The sequence below is a fragment of the Sus scrofa genome, chromosome 9, assembly GCF_054392235.1.
Source record: "Sus scrofa isolate SSC_HxYL_T2T_F1_AM1 chromosome 9, Sscrofa_HxYL_maternal_Yorkshire_Landrace_v2.0, whole genome shotgun sequence".
NCBI classification, from domain to species: Eukaryota; Metazoa; Chordata; class Mammalia; order Artiodactyla; family Suidae; genus Sus; species Sus scrofa.
Genome location: NC_139391.1, coordinates 141,106,228 through 141,121,077, shown reverse-complemented (window position 1 = coordinate 141,121,077; position 14,850 = coordinate 141,106,228). Strand labels below are relative to the sequence as shown.

General features: G+C 44.7%; 1 long non-coding RNA gene across 1 annotated transcript; it reads right to left on the bottom strand.

The window, feature by feature from the left end:
• Nucleotides 1-3,645: 3,645 nt before the first annotated feature.
• On the bottom strand, nucleotides 3,646-11,901 carry LOC146400245 (uncharacterized). The gene is made up of 2 exons (XR_014816888.1): nucleotides 11,632-11,901; nucleotides 3,646-7,030 (listed from the first exon to the last, which is right to left on the bottom strand). It is a non-coding gene; the product is annotated as an uncharacterized LOC146400245 (long non-coding RNA).
• Nucleotides 11,902-14,850: the final 2,949 nt, after the last annotated feature.

Here is a 14,850-nt window from a genome sequence, read left to right as displayed (position 1 = left end):
TGATAGAAATACGGCGTGTTGTTCTACAGGAAAGGCTTGTGATACCCGCTTCTGAAGTTTTGTTGTTTTCATTACAAATTGAAACAGGACAAGCTGAAGCAATGGAGATAGGGGAGCATGACAGCAAGTCTGGGGAGAAGCGCTTGACAAGTCCCCCATCCCGGGCAGGGGGAGGCAGACAGGTGCAGGCGGGGCCTCTCCCGCTCTGCATCCACTGCAGGGGCTCAGAACACACACTCCTGACGGGAGATGGAAGGCGACCCCCCCCCCCCGCTGGGGACCACCCGCTGGGGACAGCCGGGAGGATGGCAGAGGCATCTGCTTCTCTAGGAAGACACTCTGATGGGTTTCCTTTTGCGAAAGGACTGGGCTCCCAGGTGGTGGACACTCTGCCCCTTGCACGAGGAGCAAATGTTGGCAAGCCATTCACCGTGGGGGTCTGCGTGGGTCATAGCGGCGGCAGGGGCGGGGGTCGACTGGAGGGGCAGGTGCCCGGAGCCCAGGCAGGCGGTGCGGCCCCTCCACCGCCCCCACCCCCTGCAGAGCTGGGCAGCAGAGTACCTAGCTCTTCTTCAGGGCAGCAGGTGACCTGCTGAGTGTGACCCCCCCCTTCGGAGGCAGCGTTACCCCGGAGACCAGAGGCGGTAGTGCCTGGTTCCTCCAGGTTCCTCAAGGTCATTCCGTCTCTACCCCAGTACTAAGCCGGAAGTCCAGAAGCGGCCCCTGGAAGACCCTGCAAGCCTCCAGTGTGGCCGGGTAATTTCGTGTCCCCTCCCCCCCCCCCCCCCCCGGATACTTGAAAGAAACGGCCACTTGGAGCAATTGTCTTTTGGCACATTTTTAATCAACGATGTTAGAAATAACTTGGCTCCTTACGCAAAGACTGGCTTTGAAGGTCAGGGCCAAGGGAGGTTATTGTCCTGGATGTAGCAGCAGGAATTTCTGTGACCAGACGGTGGCCGTCCTGCAGTTTTCCTTCTTGATCCTGACTCTGAAGAGATGAGGGAGCTTGGAGTGAGATGTGTCGCATGTCTGTGCTTCTGCGCATTTTGTTGCTCACCCAAGAATTCTCTAGAGAGGTCTCTTTCCCTGTACTTTCCACCATCTTCATGCCTTTCTGGTTCTTGCTCACGGATTCCATTCTTCCTCTATCTGCTGGCTTTGTTTCTTCGTTTAATTCTGGGTCAACTTTAGAACAATGTTGAAATGAGGAAAGCGAACTCTATGATGTAAACTTGACGCCTAGTGAAGTGTGCTCGGCTGGGGAAATGCTAGAGTCCCATCCCTTTGGCATCCTCGCCAACCTCGCGCTTAGACATGGTCGGTCAGGGTAGGTGTGACCCTCTTTCTCAAGGCACCTGGCTCAGCTAATTGGTTCTGAGGCATCGTCAGCAATCCCAACTTCGGAAATTCCATAACGGTATGAAAGAAAATAGTTTTGCCCTTAAAAGAAAGAGGCCTCAAGCCACAGATGAGTCACAGGCTACCTCCACCTCCTACCAGGCTTCTTCATAAAGCCTGAGACTTCCTCTTTCCTTCAGACGGAAGTGCTTACCTCCCAGCCCAGCAGAGTCCTGACTCTGAATCGGCCTGGGACCTCTTCCCCAGCCTCGGGAGCACAGACAGCATCCTCCAGGCTGTCTCGTTCCCATTGCCTTCCCAGCATCTGACCCGATCCTGCTGGCCACACCTCAGTCCTCTCTGGACTCTCCCCACTGCCCTCTCCCTGCCTCCACCCCAAAGGCCCTCACGCCACACGGCTCGTCATCCGCTCAAGATCATGCCGCCCAGAGAGGCCTTCCCTGTCCACCCCACTCACCCTTGTTACCTCCTGTTTATTCTTCATGGCGCTTTCCACCTGCTGGACTTATTTCTTCCCTGTTAATTGTCTGTCTCTCCCACTAGAACGTAGGTGCCTTTAGACAAAAATCATGCCAGTCTTGTTCCTTTGCTCTGTTTCTAGCACCTAGAAGGTCATCCTGAGGGATACTTAAGAGAAGGAACGAATGAATGACTGACTCAGCAAGGCGTCATGCATCTGAGCTCGTACGACGATCCCCACTCTCTGCCTCTTGAGTCTCTGCTTCTTGTTTATCTCACACAAGAGCTGTCCTAATAGCCCTACAATACCAATTCTCCTTTTAGCATCACTTACACGTTCCCTGGTCTAAGCAGGGAACGAGGTTCAATCTGCAGACCTTGCTTTTCGAGGTTCCCTTTATCTGGCACAATGTGTTCCCAGCATTGCCTCCTGGAAGCAAACTCCACCCCGTCTTGGCCCCTCAGCCCCCACCTCCCCAGCCGTGCCCTTTTTCCTGCCATTCTCCCCTCGCTGAATTCCCTCTTCCTCTCTGCCCACCGAGGGCATGCCCATGTGGAATAGGAGTCGGGGTCAGAGAGGTTTGGCTTAAAACCGTGCCTTCATTATTTACAACATTTGGCCTCTGCTTTTTCTTCTGTAATTGAATGTTACTGAATGACAAGGACATGAAAACAGGTGGGTTTTCTTGCTACATCTTGCACTTTGGACGGGCCTTCCTGCGAGGGCTGTTCCGGTCTTAGCAACCCCTGAAGGCCTTCCCAGCCCTCTGCCATCAGGCCTTTGGCGCATTTTCTCCAGATGGCCCCCCGCACCCTTGGTCTGGAGCACCAGCTTCCCTGACACTGTTATCCACACCCTCCCTTTTCAACTAAATCTCATATCCTCATGAAGGGCGGGGAACTTGTCTTATATTTATGTTCTCTCCAGAAGGTCCCCAGTGATTGTTTAAGGCATCCGTCCATTCATTCCCTCATTTGGTAGTTATTGAACACTTGCGGTATGGAAGGTAAGACGCTAAGCTCTGCAGTAGGGATGAGTAGGCAGAAAAAGAAAGATTCGTTCTCAGGGCGCTTATTCGTTCTTAGGGCGCTTCAGTCCTTGTTAAAAACAGCATTACAGGAGTTCCCATTGTGGCTCAGTGGTAACCTAGTACCCATGAGGATGCAGGTTCCATCCTTGGCCTCGCTCAGCAGGTTAAGGATCCAGTGTTGCTGGGAGCTGTGGTGTAGGTTGCAGATGTGGCTCGGATCCCTCTTTGCTGTGGCTGTGGTGAAGGCTGGAGGCTATAGCACCGATTCCACCCCTAGCCTGGGAACTTCCATATGCCATGGGTGTGGCCCTAAAAAGACAAAAAATAATAATAAGAAGAAATAAAAATAGCGTTATAGTGCTCACTTTGGCAGCACACATACTAAAACTGGCATGGCCTCTGCACGAGTATGACACACAAAACGAATTCGTGAAAGCGTCCATGTTTCTGTGGGTCGGAATGGGAGTGTGGGGTTAATAGATGCAAAGAATTAATTTCAAATGGATAAACAACCAGGTCCTATATCCAGTCTCCTAGGATAGCTGATGATGGAAAATGTTATGTATGTGTGTGTATGTATATGTATGAATATATATGTGTGTGTACATGAATGTTTATATATCTGTGGTTGAGTCATACATATATATTCATTTCTGTGCAGCAGAAATTGGCACAACATTGTAAGTCAACTACACTTTCGAAACGTTGTCAATCAGCATCGTATAATCATTCTGTGCTTCCTATGGGCTGGGATATCGCCGTGCTAATCAGGCGACAGTGGACAAAGTATACATGGTTTTTGTCACATGTGTTTATACACAGATTGCAAGAGAGAAATGGCACCAAATGGAAATCAGCTCTGATTTTGTGGGCACCCGGCACAGGAGAAACGAAAAGGATAAAGAGGATGACAGAGGATATGCTGCAGCAGGAAAACGCTACCTACTGAATTTTCCCATGAAGGAGATCAGGTGAGTTGTTCTGAAACATCCCGAGCGAGAGGTCACGCGCGGATGTCTCGGGTTTACCAGTCCCCATCTGGGCCGCGAGCCCGACGGCTGGCCTCCCTCCGTTCCGTTCCTGCTGCTCCAACCCTGGGCAGGAGTCAGTCCACCGACGGGCGTCTCTTTGGCTCACTCCTCTCCTCCAGCAAAGGCGGGAGACGAAAGAGAACCCTCCTCTCCTCTTCCTCTCCTTCTGCTTTTGAAGCTTGGCCTTGCCACCAGCAATACTCGCAATTATTCTTAGAAATGTCCAGATGAAAACATTGATTCATCGACCCAGAAGCCAAGTAGATCGAGCCGGTTCCAGAGACCTCTTTGAAGGCTGGGGGCCTGTCTCACAGAGACGTGGGCGTGCTGTCCCCCGCCTTCGCCTGCATCCTGGCCCTTGACCCCACCCCACTCTGGGATGGGGCGTCCCCGTGGCGTCCGTGGGATGCAGGGGGCGCCAATGCACAGTGGATTGTGTAGCCGCTCACCTTATCGGGGGCGTTTACCTCATCAGAACAAGTCCCCCAGTGGGAAAGTGGTGGGAAAAGAGCAAAGACACAGGTTCGCTCAGTGTCGGAGAGGAGCCAGGAACTGGGCGCTGGTTTATTGATAATCCCCACGACGGCCGGGACGTGACTTGAGCATCTCTGTTCATATCTCCAGAGGAGGAATTTGAGGCTCAGAGGGTGCACAGTCTGGGCTGCCTGCCCCCCACCCTCCCTCCCAAGGGAGATGTAACCGCCCAGTCGAAGGAAAACCGGAAAGGTTTTCCAGGTTACCAGCAGCATAGAATCCGACTTTTTTTCTTCAGAGTCTGGCCAGCGACAAGGCAGAGGAGGCTTTGTCTGGGGGTCAGAGGAGGCGGGGACCCTGGCACTCCCTCCAGCTCTCTCCACTTTACTGCCCATCAGAAGCAGCCATGCACCACTGCGGCTCTTCTCCTTTGCCTTTTGTCAAAGAATTTCTGGCCTATTCAAAAATCAGGAAGTTCTGGAAATCAGGCAACAAAACTTAACCTCATGAGATTTCCTACCCAAATAGGCACTGAAAGTTCGAAGTTTCCAGATAAGCGTGCAGCTTCTTGATGCTTATCTAAGCTAAACATTGAAGCCTTCTGAGGTTCACTGGATTCTCAACCAGAGGGAGTCACAGTGTCTCCTTTTGGCGGGAATTCTTCACCTCCTCTCAAGCTATGATTTAGCAGGAGGGTGGCGAGGACTTGATTTTTGTGCTTGGTTTTCCAGGAAAAAATATTGTCCTGAAGAAGCTCCTGGGGGTGGAGGGAGTTAAAATCCAATCAGTAAAAGACTGACTTATCAGCAGAACTGGGTGTCCTAGATCGGCGAGCACCGCTGATACAGATCTCTCCCACCCGAGGCCTGCCCAGAAGCAAGGGCCCCGGGAGTCACGCGGCACATGGAGAAAGGCTTTGCACACGCTTGTCAAGCACAGGGACGGATGCACCAAAATAATAATAGAAAATAATAAGGCCAAAGCCAATCAAAGATGCTTAAAAGCCCCACGGTCCATTTGTAGGACGTTTGCTCCTTTTCAGCGCATTTTTGTTCACCTTATCTCCCCCATCTTCCTAACCACCCACGGAGTTTGGCAGAAGCATCTCGACCATGCCGCAGCTGGGAAACTTGGAGGCTCAAACAGGTGGAGGGACAGCTCAGAGGAGCTGCCGGAAGGGACACAGAGCTGTTGGCTAGACTCCAGGCTTCTTGTTCTGTGAGCTCTTCTGTTAATGCTGAAAGACAAGTCCCAAGATCAGCCGTGGTGCACACGGCCACGTGAGAGCGCATGGTCAGCAAGGCAAGTGAGGCTGGTTTCTTGGGAAAAAAGGTTGAGCAATCCCTTCCATTTCTGTTGTGGCCGCTTTCTAGCTATGGACTCGTGGGCAGGTGCCCTAATGTCTCCGGACCTCAGCCTCAGTGTTTGTGAAATGAAGGGGCCTGGGGAGATTAAATGAAATACTCTGCATGGGTGATTTTGATTGCATCTTTAGTTCTTTCCCTCTGGGATAACTAAATCCTCACACTTCTGGAAACTGTTACTGCTGATAAGGCAGCTGCTTCTCCTTTTTCATCCTGGGGTGTCTAGATGATGCCGCACTTCTCCTAAACTCTGCTATCTTATGTGTTCACTGACTGGGGATACAGAGCTGAGATGTAATCCCTTCCTCAACGGGGCTCAACGCTGACAGTGCATTTCTTGCTTTTGACGCTATCTGTCATCTCTATAGAGATGTGCAAATTGCAGCCATGGACCATATTTGGGCCACTGTCTATTTATATTCTATTCTAAGCCAAGAGTGGTTTTGCATTTTTGCAATAGCTGTCTATGGCTGTTTTCATGCTACAACTGAGAGTTAAGTAGTTGCTCCAGAGATCATAAAACTCAAAAAGCGTAGGCTATTTACTCTCTGGCCCTTCAAAGAAAGAATGTCCTGATCCCTGACCTATAACCCATCCTGGATCGCATGAGATTGCTTGAAGCCCAGTGTAGTGTTACCTTGTGCTCTGCCTGCTGCTGGCCTGAGGTTTGGTTTGCTCTTCCTTTTCTAGTTTCTTAAGCTGGAAGCTTTATGTATTGATCTGAAACATTCTTTTTCTGTCAGATAGACATTGATGATGTAAGTAAATACACATGGTTTATTCTTTTCGTGTGGACTTGAAAAGAATATGTATTTTGTAGCCCATATGGGAGGATTGTCAGGTAGACTTGGTGGACAGTGAGTCCAAATCTTCTTATTAATTTTCTGACTAATGGTCTTATGAATTATCGTAAGACATTTATTAAAATTTCCAAGTACTATTGTTGAACTTCTCCTTTCAATTCTGTCAGTTTTGCTTCTTTAAAAAATTAACTAAGGTGAGTCTAGGTGTGTGTCTCTTAGTGTTTATCCAGCTGGGGTTCATCGAACTTCTTGGGTCTGTAGATCCATATGCATCTGTTTTACCAAATTTTGAAGGTTTTCAGCCATTATTTTTTCAAATTTTTTATGGTCTCCCTCTCTTGTTCTTCTAGGGCTCTCCTTACCCATGAATTGAGACACTCGATATTGTACCGTAGGTCTCTGTGTCTTTGTTCACTTTTTTCAATCTCTGTGATTCATGTAGAATAATTTTTATTACGCTATCTTGAAGGTTACTGAATCTTTGCTCTGCCATCTCAAATCTGCTGCTGCAGGAAGGAAAAAAAATATTTGCTATTATTAATTTCAATAACAATTCCAACCAGAATCTCATTTTGGTCCATTTATTTATTTATTTATTTATTTATTTATTTATTTATTTTTTGCTATTTCTTTGGGCCGCTCCCGCGGCATATGGAGGTTCCCAAGCTAGGGGTCGAATCGGAGCTGTAGCCATTGGCCTACGCCAGAGCCACAGCAACACGGGATCCGAGCCATGTCTGCAACCTACACCACAGCTCACGGCAACGCCGGATCGTTAACCCACCGAGCAAGGGCAGGGACCGAACCCGCAACCTCATGGTTCCTAGTCGGATTCGTTAACCACTGCGCCACGACGGGAACTCCTCATTTTGGTCCTTTTAGAAGATAATTTATATCTCTTTACATATGTTTCTACCTACTTCTTGAAGACAGGATTTAGGCCTTATTGGATTATATACGCAATTAAATTCACACATTCTAAACGTTGTTTATGTGAGTAAAGAACAGGTCTGGCACACTTGAAAATTAAATCAATATGTGAAGGGAAAACTGAGAAATTCCACTGTCCTTCTGAGGACAGACGGAACGAGACGGAAAAGATGGACAAGTAGGCGGGAGTGACGAGGGGCAGGGAAGCTGACCCGGCGGCAGGTGTTCCAGAGGGAAAATAATGCTGTTCAACCAGAAGTAATCAATGAAGTGAAAACACTGAAATTCTGCTGCGCGAATACAGGCAAAACTAATAAAAACCTATCCATCAGACCTACCTTGGCCTACAAAGATAATGTAAAAACACACATTCTTATAAGTATCAAGAAAAAAGGAAAAACAAATTGAAGAGACTGAGTATCCACAAATGTTAAAGTAGTATATGTATCTCCTAGCTTTCCTCTGTAACAGTTATGAGAAAAAAAGGCAGAAGCAGTATCTACAGTATTTTTAGTGCAAAGGATATGACTCAAGAATGTCATGTGCCACTAAATTTTTATTAACTGTGAAAGCTATAAAAAGACATTTCCAAATAATCAAAGAAAATATACCATTTATAAATCTTCTTTAAATAATAACGTTGAACTTTGTTTCAGCCAACCAAGAAAGGAATCCAAAATAATCAAGAATGAGAGTGTTGGAATTTCCTGGTGGCTCAGCTGGTTCGGAGTCTGGCATTGTCACTGCTTGGCATGCGTTCAGTCCCTGGCCCAGGAATTTCCACATGCCATGGGCATGGCCAAAAAAAAAAAAAAAAAAAGAAAAACAAAAAACGAAAGAAAGAGAAAATAGAGATACTAAAGGACCACAGAGGAAATTTAAATTTGATTATTATAAAATTACTTTAAGATAGAATCCAAATGTTGATGTTATTTATGAAACATAAAATAATTTAACATGTCATTTCAGTGACAAACATTAGTACAGGGATAGCACAATTTTTCCTTTAACGTCTATTCTACCTTGTTTCTATGGGTGCCTAGAACACAGTATTGTACAAGATTCTGAAGGCACATCGTGACTCAAAGGGAAAGAGCTCAGTGATTAATTAGAGTATTTTCTTACATTCAGTCTGTGATGTCTGCCTTGGGGGCACAAGCAGGTGTGAAGGCTCATGCGCCCTCTTCATAGTGTCCTACATTTCAGCGGCATGGAAACAGAGGCAATATCATTCATAACCTAGACTAAAACTAATATCCAGAGTTTATAAAGAGTTAAAACAAGAGTGACACAGGGGGCCAACGATCCAGCTTGTCTCTGTGGCATTGCCAGTCGGATGGCCTGCCCTGAGGCGTGGGTTACGGATCTGGCGTGGCGTGACTGTGGCGAGGGTTGCAGATGCACTCAGATTTGATCCCTGGCCCAGAAACTTCCATGTGCTGGGAGTGTGGTGGAAAAAAGAACAAAAAATAGTTAAAATATAATTCAGTGGAATAAATGTGTGATTTAAGTGTAGAATTATATATTAATTATATAATAAATTTTCATGGTGGGGATTTCATTTGCTAATGACTTAAACCAGGACTATAAATCACTTTAGCGAAAGGTCTGTTGAAACATTTTCTGAAGAGTGTCCACAGACTACAAGTTCAATGAAATAGTAATCTCGGTTGGTATGTTAAAAGAAAGGTTTTCCAGAACAAGCAACTATGGGAAAGCTATGCATTAAATGAACATCATGGGTATGGATTAAGATTAGAAAATTATTGTCTTTAAGAAATTCCACACTGAGATCCTGCTGAATAGCATTGAGAACTATGTCTAGATACTCATGTTGCAACAGAAGAAAGGGTGGGGGAAAAACTGTAATTGCAATGTATACATGTAAGGATAACCTGACCCCCTTGCTGTACAGTGGGAAAATAAAAAAAAAAATATAGATGGAGGGATCACTCTCCTAAGCTTTTAAATTCAAAGAAAAAAAAAAAAGAAATTCCACACTGAAATCATTTCATAATAAGTAACTATAACCCTTAACCCAACGTACCAAGTTTAAAGCAGATAATAGGTTTGGTTGCCAGAAATAACTAGTTAAAATAATTAATAATAAATATTATTAAAGATAATAAATTATATCTTAAATATATATGTAATTAATATAATACTCTATAGAGTACAATATAAATAAAGTAGCTATCAATAATCTTAATATATAGAAGAGAAATATTATTGAGAGGTATAATAGAAAAATTTAATAGCAAGTTATGCCATATTTCTGAGTGGAAAAACAGAAAACTGTAAACATATCAGTTTTTGACAAGTCTCAGCCCAAAGCCATATACACTGACTCTAGTAAACTGAAATAATTACACCAAAGTTTATGTGATAGCATTAGTAGGTAAAGCTGCCTATAAAATTTAACAAAAACAGCCAAAATAGTGTTAAAGATGATTACAATCAGGTCTTAAAATGAATGGTTAAGAGAGATTTTTTTTCGAATAATGGAAAACAAAAACTGTAATATAGACACCTGACACTCCAGACGAAGGTTGTTAAAAGTGTGGACAGTAGAGGGACACGAGGGGCAGCAGTTTCCACACTCCCCTCAGCGTGGTAACAGGTGACGGCGTGGAGACTTACGGTGGACGCGAGCCCCATGTGTGCACTGTCACACCCAGCGCTGCCGCCACGAAGACCGCCACGCAAAGAAATGCCCTCGAAACCAGTAGAACGAATCAGGATGACAAAATTATGAAAATGGAGATTTGCATTCCGCCAGGGGCGGGAGTGGGAGAGGGGCAGCGGGACGGGGTGGGAGGTGTTAGGAAAGTATGGGGAGCTTGTGATGATGGGACGCTTCCCCGTCTCGACTGCTGTCCTAGACTCCTGAACCCACACGCGTGACAGAACTAGACACACACACACGAAGCGTAAATAAAGCGGGGACTCCGAGTAAGACGCACGCACTGCATCAAGGTGCACGGGTGGCTGTGCTGCATAGACGGGCGAGATGTTGCCATAAGGAGAAAGGAGGACCCGGGCGCAGAGCCCTCTCTGTAGCATTTCTTGCATCTGCACGTGAATCTGCAGTGACACCTCCCAATAAAAAAAGTTTAGTGACTCCCCTCCCCCACCGACGTGTAAACACTAGGCCAAAAGGCAGGAAGGGAACTCTGGCATTGCTTAGGAAGTGGTAAACTACTTATAAATAAGCCAAGGAAGCGTGTTGTAATAGCTAGAGTAACTGTTGAAAGAACAATAAAAGCCTGTAAAACTATCAAGTAAACAGAGACAGGAGAGAAATGATCCTTTACCAACAGTTCGGCTGCAATACAGACGGAAGGGAGGAAAACGAAGACCAGGACAGGTGCAACAGGGGAAAATAAATTGTAACCTGTTGGATTTAAGCTGAAAGATAAAAGCAGTTATGAAAGTAAAAACTGAAAGTGTTCCAAATAAAAAGACTAAGATTGTCAGACTGAAATTAAAAATGATTTAAAAAGAAATCGTAAGACTTATACCATAGATATAAGGAAACAGAGAGCTTGAAAGTTACTTCTTTGAAAAAGCCAATCAAACTGATAAATCCCTGGCCTGAAAGACAAAAGAATAATGAGAGAGAGCATACACAGCCAGTATTAAGGATTAAAAAGGAGCCATTTCTACAGAAACTATAGACATTAAAAAGCTACTGTAAGAATTTTATTAAAAGCTTTTTATGCTAATAAAATTGACATTCAGATACAGTGGGAAATCCCTAGAAAAACACAGATTTTTCAAAACTGACACAGTAAGAAACAGAATGTTTCAATACTCCTATGGGTGAAGCGAAGAAATTGAATCTGTTATAAAATCCTTTCAACCCATTGGCTTCACCGGTAAATTCTCCCAGGCAGTAGAAAACTAAAAACCTTTCAATTCACTTTTACAATGCTTGCATAGTTTGATACAAAATCTGAAAAAACATCATAATAAAGGAAAACGAGCAGACAAATATTCCTCATGAACACAGATGCAAAACTCCTAATCAAAATGTTCACTGAATCCAGCAACACAACTAAAAAAAAAACCATCACAAAAAAATTGGCTTTACTTCAGAAAGTTGAATTTCACTTAGCATTTGAACTTTAAGCAGTGTAATTCACCGCATGTCCAGATTACTGGGAAACATGATTACCTCAACAAATGAAGGAACAGCATGTGATAAAACTGAATACTCATTCCTGAGAAGAATTCTCTGGAAATTGAAAATGGAAGGGTCCTTTCAATCTTATAAGGCAAACCAGCAGTAATTCCCTGGTGGCGTAGCAGGCTAAGGATTTGGCATAGTCCCTGATGGGGCGGAGGTTTGATCTCTGGCCGGGGAACTTCTGCATGCCATGGCCATGGCCAAATAAAAACTAAACATTTAAAAAGAGATGTAAGGATGTATTTTTAAAGTCTTAGTGACGCGTAGTGGATTTCCGAGGTTGTGACCATTCCTGCTGTACACAAAGAGATTCGTTCTACGTGCAGACCCATCCACGCGCCTTCACGTTCTTTGCCCACGCAGGTGATCTCAGAACTCTGGGCAGAGGTCTCCGCGCTGCACGGCAGGTCCCCCGGCCGGTCTCTCCACAGGCCTCCGTGTGCCTGTGCCAACCCCACCCCCTAGTCCGCTGCTCCCACACCCCCACCTGTCCCCGTCGGTAACCTTAAGGTTTTCAAATTCTGTGAGTCTGTTTCTGTTCTGCAAATGAGTTCATTTGTAAGGGATGTATTTTTTAAAAGAGGGAACCAACAAATACAAAGCTGGACAGAACAAGACGAGTAAAACCGAGGGAGGACGTGTCTGAGCCATTTGGGATCAGAGAGGCATCCGGGTGGGGGAAGGGCAGGGACCCCTGGAGCTGGGTCACTTCCGGGGAGGTGACTCACTGAAGGAGAACGAGCCAAGTTCTTATTGTTGAAGGAGGCTCTCTGTATGGGGAGAGCCAGCTACACGATGCTGCGGCACAGAAATTGGGATTATCTGTGTGAACCTGCGGATTTATTGATAATTATAGATAAACGCATGTATCCCCTGGGTGTATTTAGATGTACACAGATATTCTACTGCTTGATCCACTGAGAAGGCTTGGAAACAGCAGCATTTAACAGCAGCGAGCAGCCGTAGACCAAGGTGACTGCCAGTAGCGTTTCCCAGCCAGCGGAGACAGCAGAGGTTGCTTTCAGGGCTGGGGCGGAGGAAAGATGACAGGAGCCTGCCACGTTTTGTTGTGTTAGACTCCGCTGAAGAAACCCTCTTGAAGGGAACCTATCCCAAGTGTAGACCAGCTGATCTGAGAGGCTTCCTCTGTTCAAGTCTGGAAGAACTGGAGCTTCAAAATAAATAAGCATCGTGATGGCCTATAGCCCACTGAATAAAATAAGACAACATGAGTCTACATAGATATACATGATAAATAAATGAACAAAGGATAACTTTGATGAGGCACGGGATATTTACATAGTTTCAAAGTAGGTAACCTAACGTGTTTGTTTATTTGAAAGGGGAAAGCAATAATTTGCCAGTGGAGAAACTGCCAGGCACCACCTTCATCAAGCAATCGAAGCTAACATCGCCAGTGATGGGACAAAAAAAAAATTATGCCCCACACAATAGAATGTCTATAGCACATGGGTCACGAGGAGATACCAGCCAACTTGTCCAGGCTGAAAGCAACTGAAGAGAAATTAGAATGAAAAGCAGCCCATAATTATGAACTTGATCTGTTGGCTCTAAAGGGTATTTGGGGACCAGTTCAGAACATTTGAATAGAGTTTGTGGATTGAATGATACTAGTAAATCAATGCTAATTTCTCATTTTTGATGGTCCTACAGAAGATTTATAGGGTAATTTCTTTGTTTTTAGAAAATGTACTCTAAAATATTAGAAGGTTGATTGAACAACACATCAGCAAGCCAGTTTCAAGTGATGCTGAAAGGGAGAAAAGCTTTTTATTGGTGTACTTGAGTCTTATCTCTAAATTTGAGATTGTTTCCCCAAAACAACTTTTTTTTAAATTTCTTTCATTCTCTCTCTCCCTTTTTCTTTCCTTATCTCTCTCCCTTTTTCTTCCTTTCCTTTCCCTTCCTTCCTTTCTTTCTTTCTCTCTCTCTTTTTCTCTCTCTCTCTTTCTTTCTTTCTTTCTTTTTCTTTCTTTCTTTCTTTCTCCTTCCTTCCTTCCTTCTTTCTCTTTCTTACTGAATTTCTTTCCTTCTTTCTTTCTTTCTTTCCTTCCTTCCTTCCTTCCTTCCTTCTCTGGCCACATCTGTGACATACGGAAGTTCCCAGGCTAGGTGTCGAATTGGAGCTGCAGCTGCCGGCCTATGCCACAGCCACAGCAACTCCAGATCTGAACCACATCTGTGATCTATACAAAAGCTCACAGCCACACTGAATCCTTAACCCAGCAAGCGAGGCCAGGGATTGAACCTGCATCCTCATGGATACTACTCGAGTTCATAACCTGCTGAGCTGTAACAGGAACTCCTTTTTCAAATTTTATTTAACTATAGATGATTTACAGTGTTGTGTTAGTTTCTGATGTATAGCAAAATTTCCAGTTATATATGTATTCTTTTTCATATATTTTTCCATTATGGTTTATGGCAGGATATTTTGCATCGTTCCCTTGTGCTATATAGAACCTTGTTGTTTATTTATTCTGTATATGACGGTTTGCATCTGCTAACCCCAAACTCCCAGTCCATCCCTCCCCTACCCCTCCTCTCCCTTGGCAACCATAAGTCTGTTCTCCAGGTCTGTGAGTCTGTTTCTGTTCTGCAGGTAGGTTCATTTGTGTCATATTTTAGATTCCACATATAAGTGATATCATATAGTATTTGTTTGTCTCTTTTTGACTTATTTCACTTAGCATGAGAGTCTCTAGTTGCATGCATGCTGCTGCAAATGGTATTATTTCATTCTTTTTTATGGATGAGCAATATTCCATTGTATACATGTACCATATCTTCTTTATCCAGCCATCTGTTGATGGACATTTAAGCTGCTTCTATGTCTTGGATACGCGAATCGTGCTGCAATGAGCAGTTGGGTGCATGTATCTTTTTGAATTATAGTTTTGTCTGGTATATGCCCAGGAGTAGGATTCCTGGATGATATGGCAATTCTATTTTTAGCCCCAAACCATAAATTTGAAAAAGAAAGAATATGGTCAATTTGGAATATTGCATATAGGTCAGTATGTTTGCAATGTAAGATATATATTTAAAGAAATAGGGGCAGCTGAAGCTTGAGCCATATCACAAAGGACCAAATGATTGTATCTTGGATGGTTTAGGATATTGGGGAAAGAAGTGCCATGTTCTATATTGCAGCTTAGAACACGTCACGGCTTCAGCTTAGCAGAA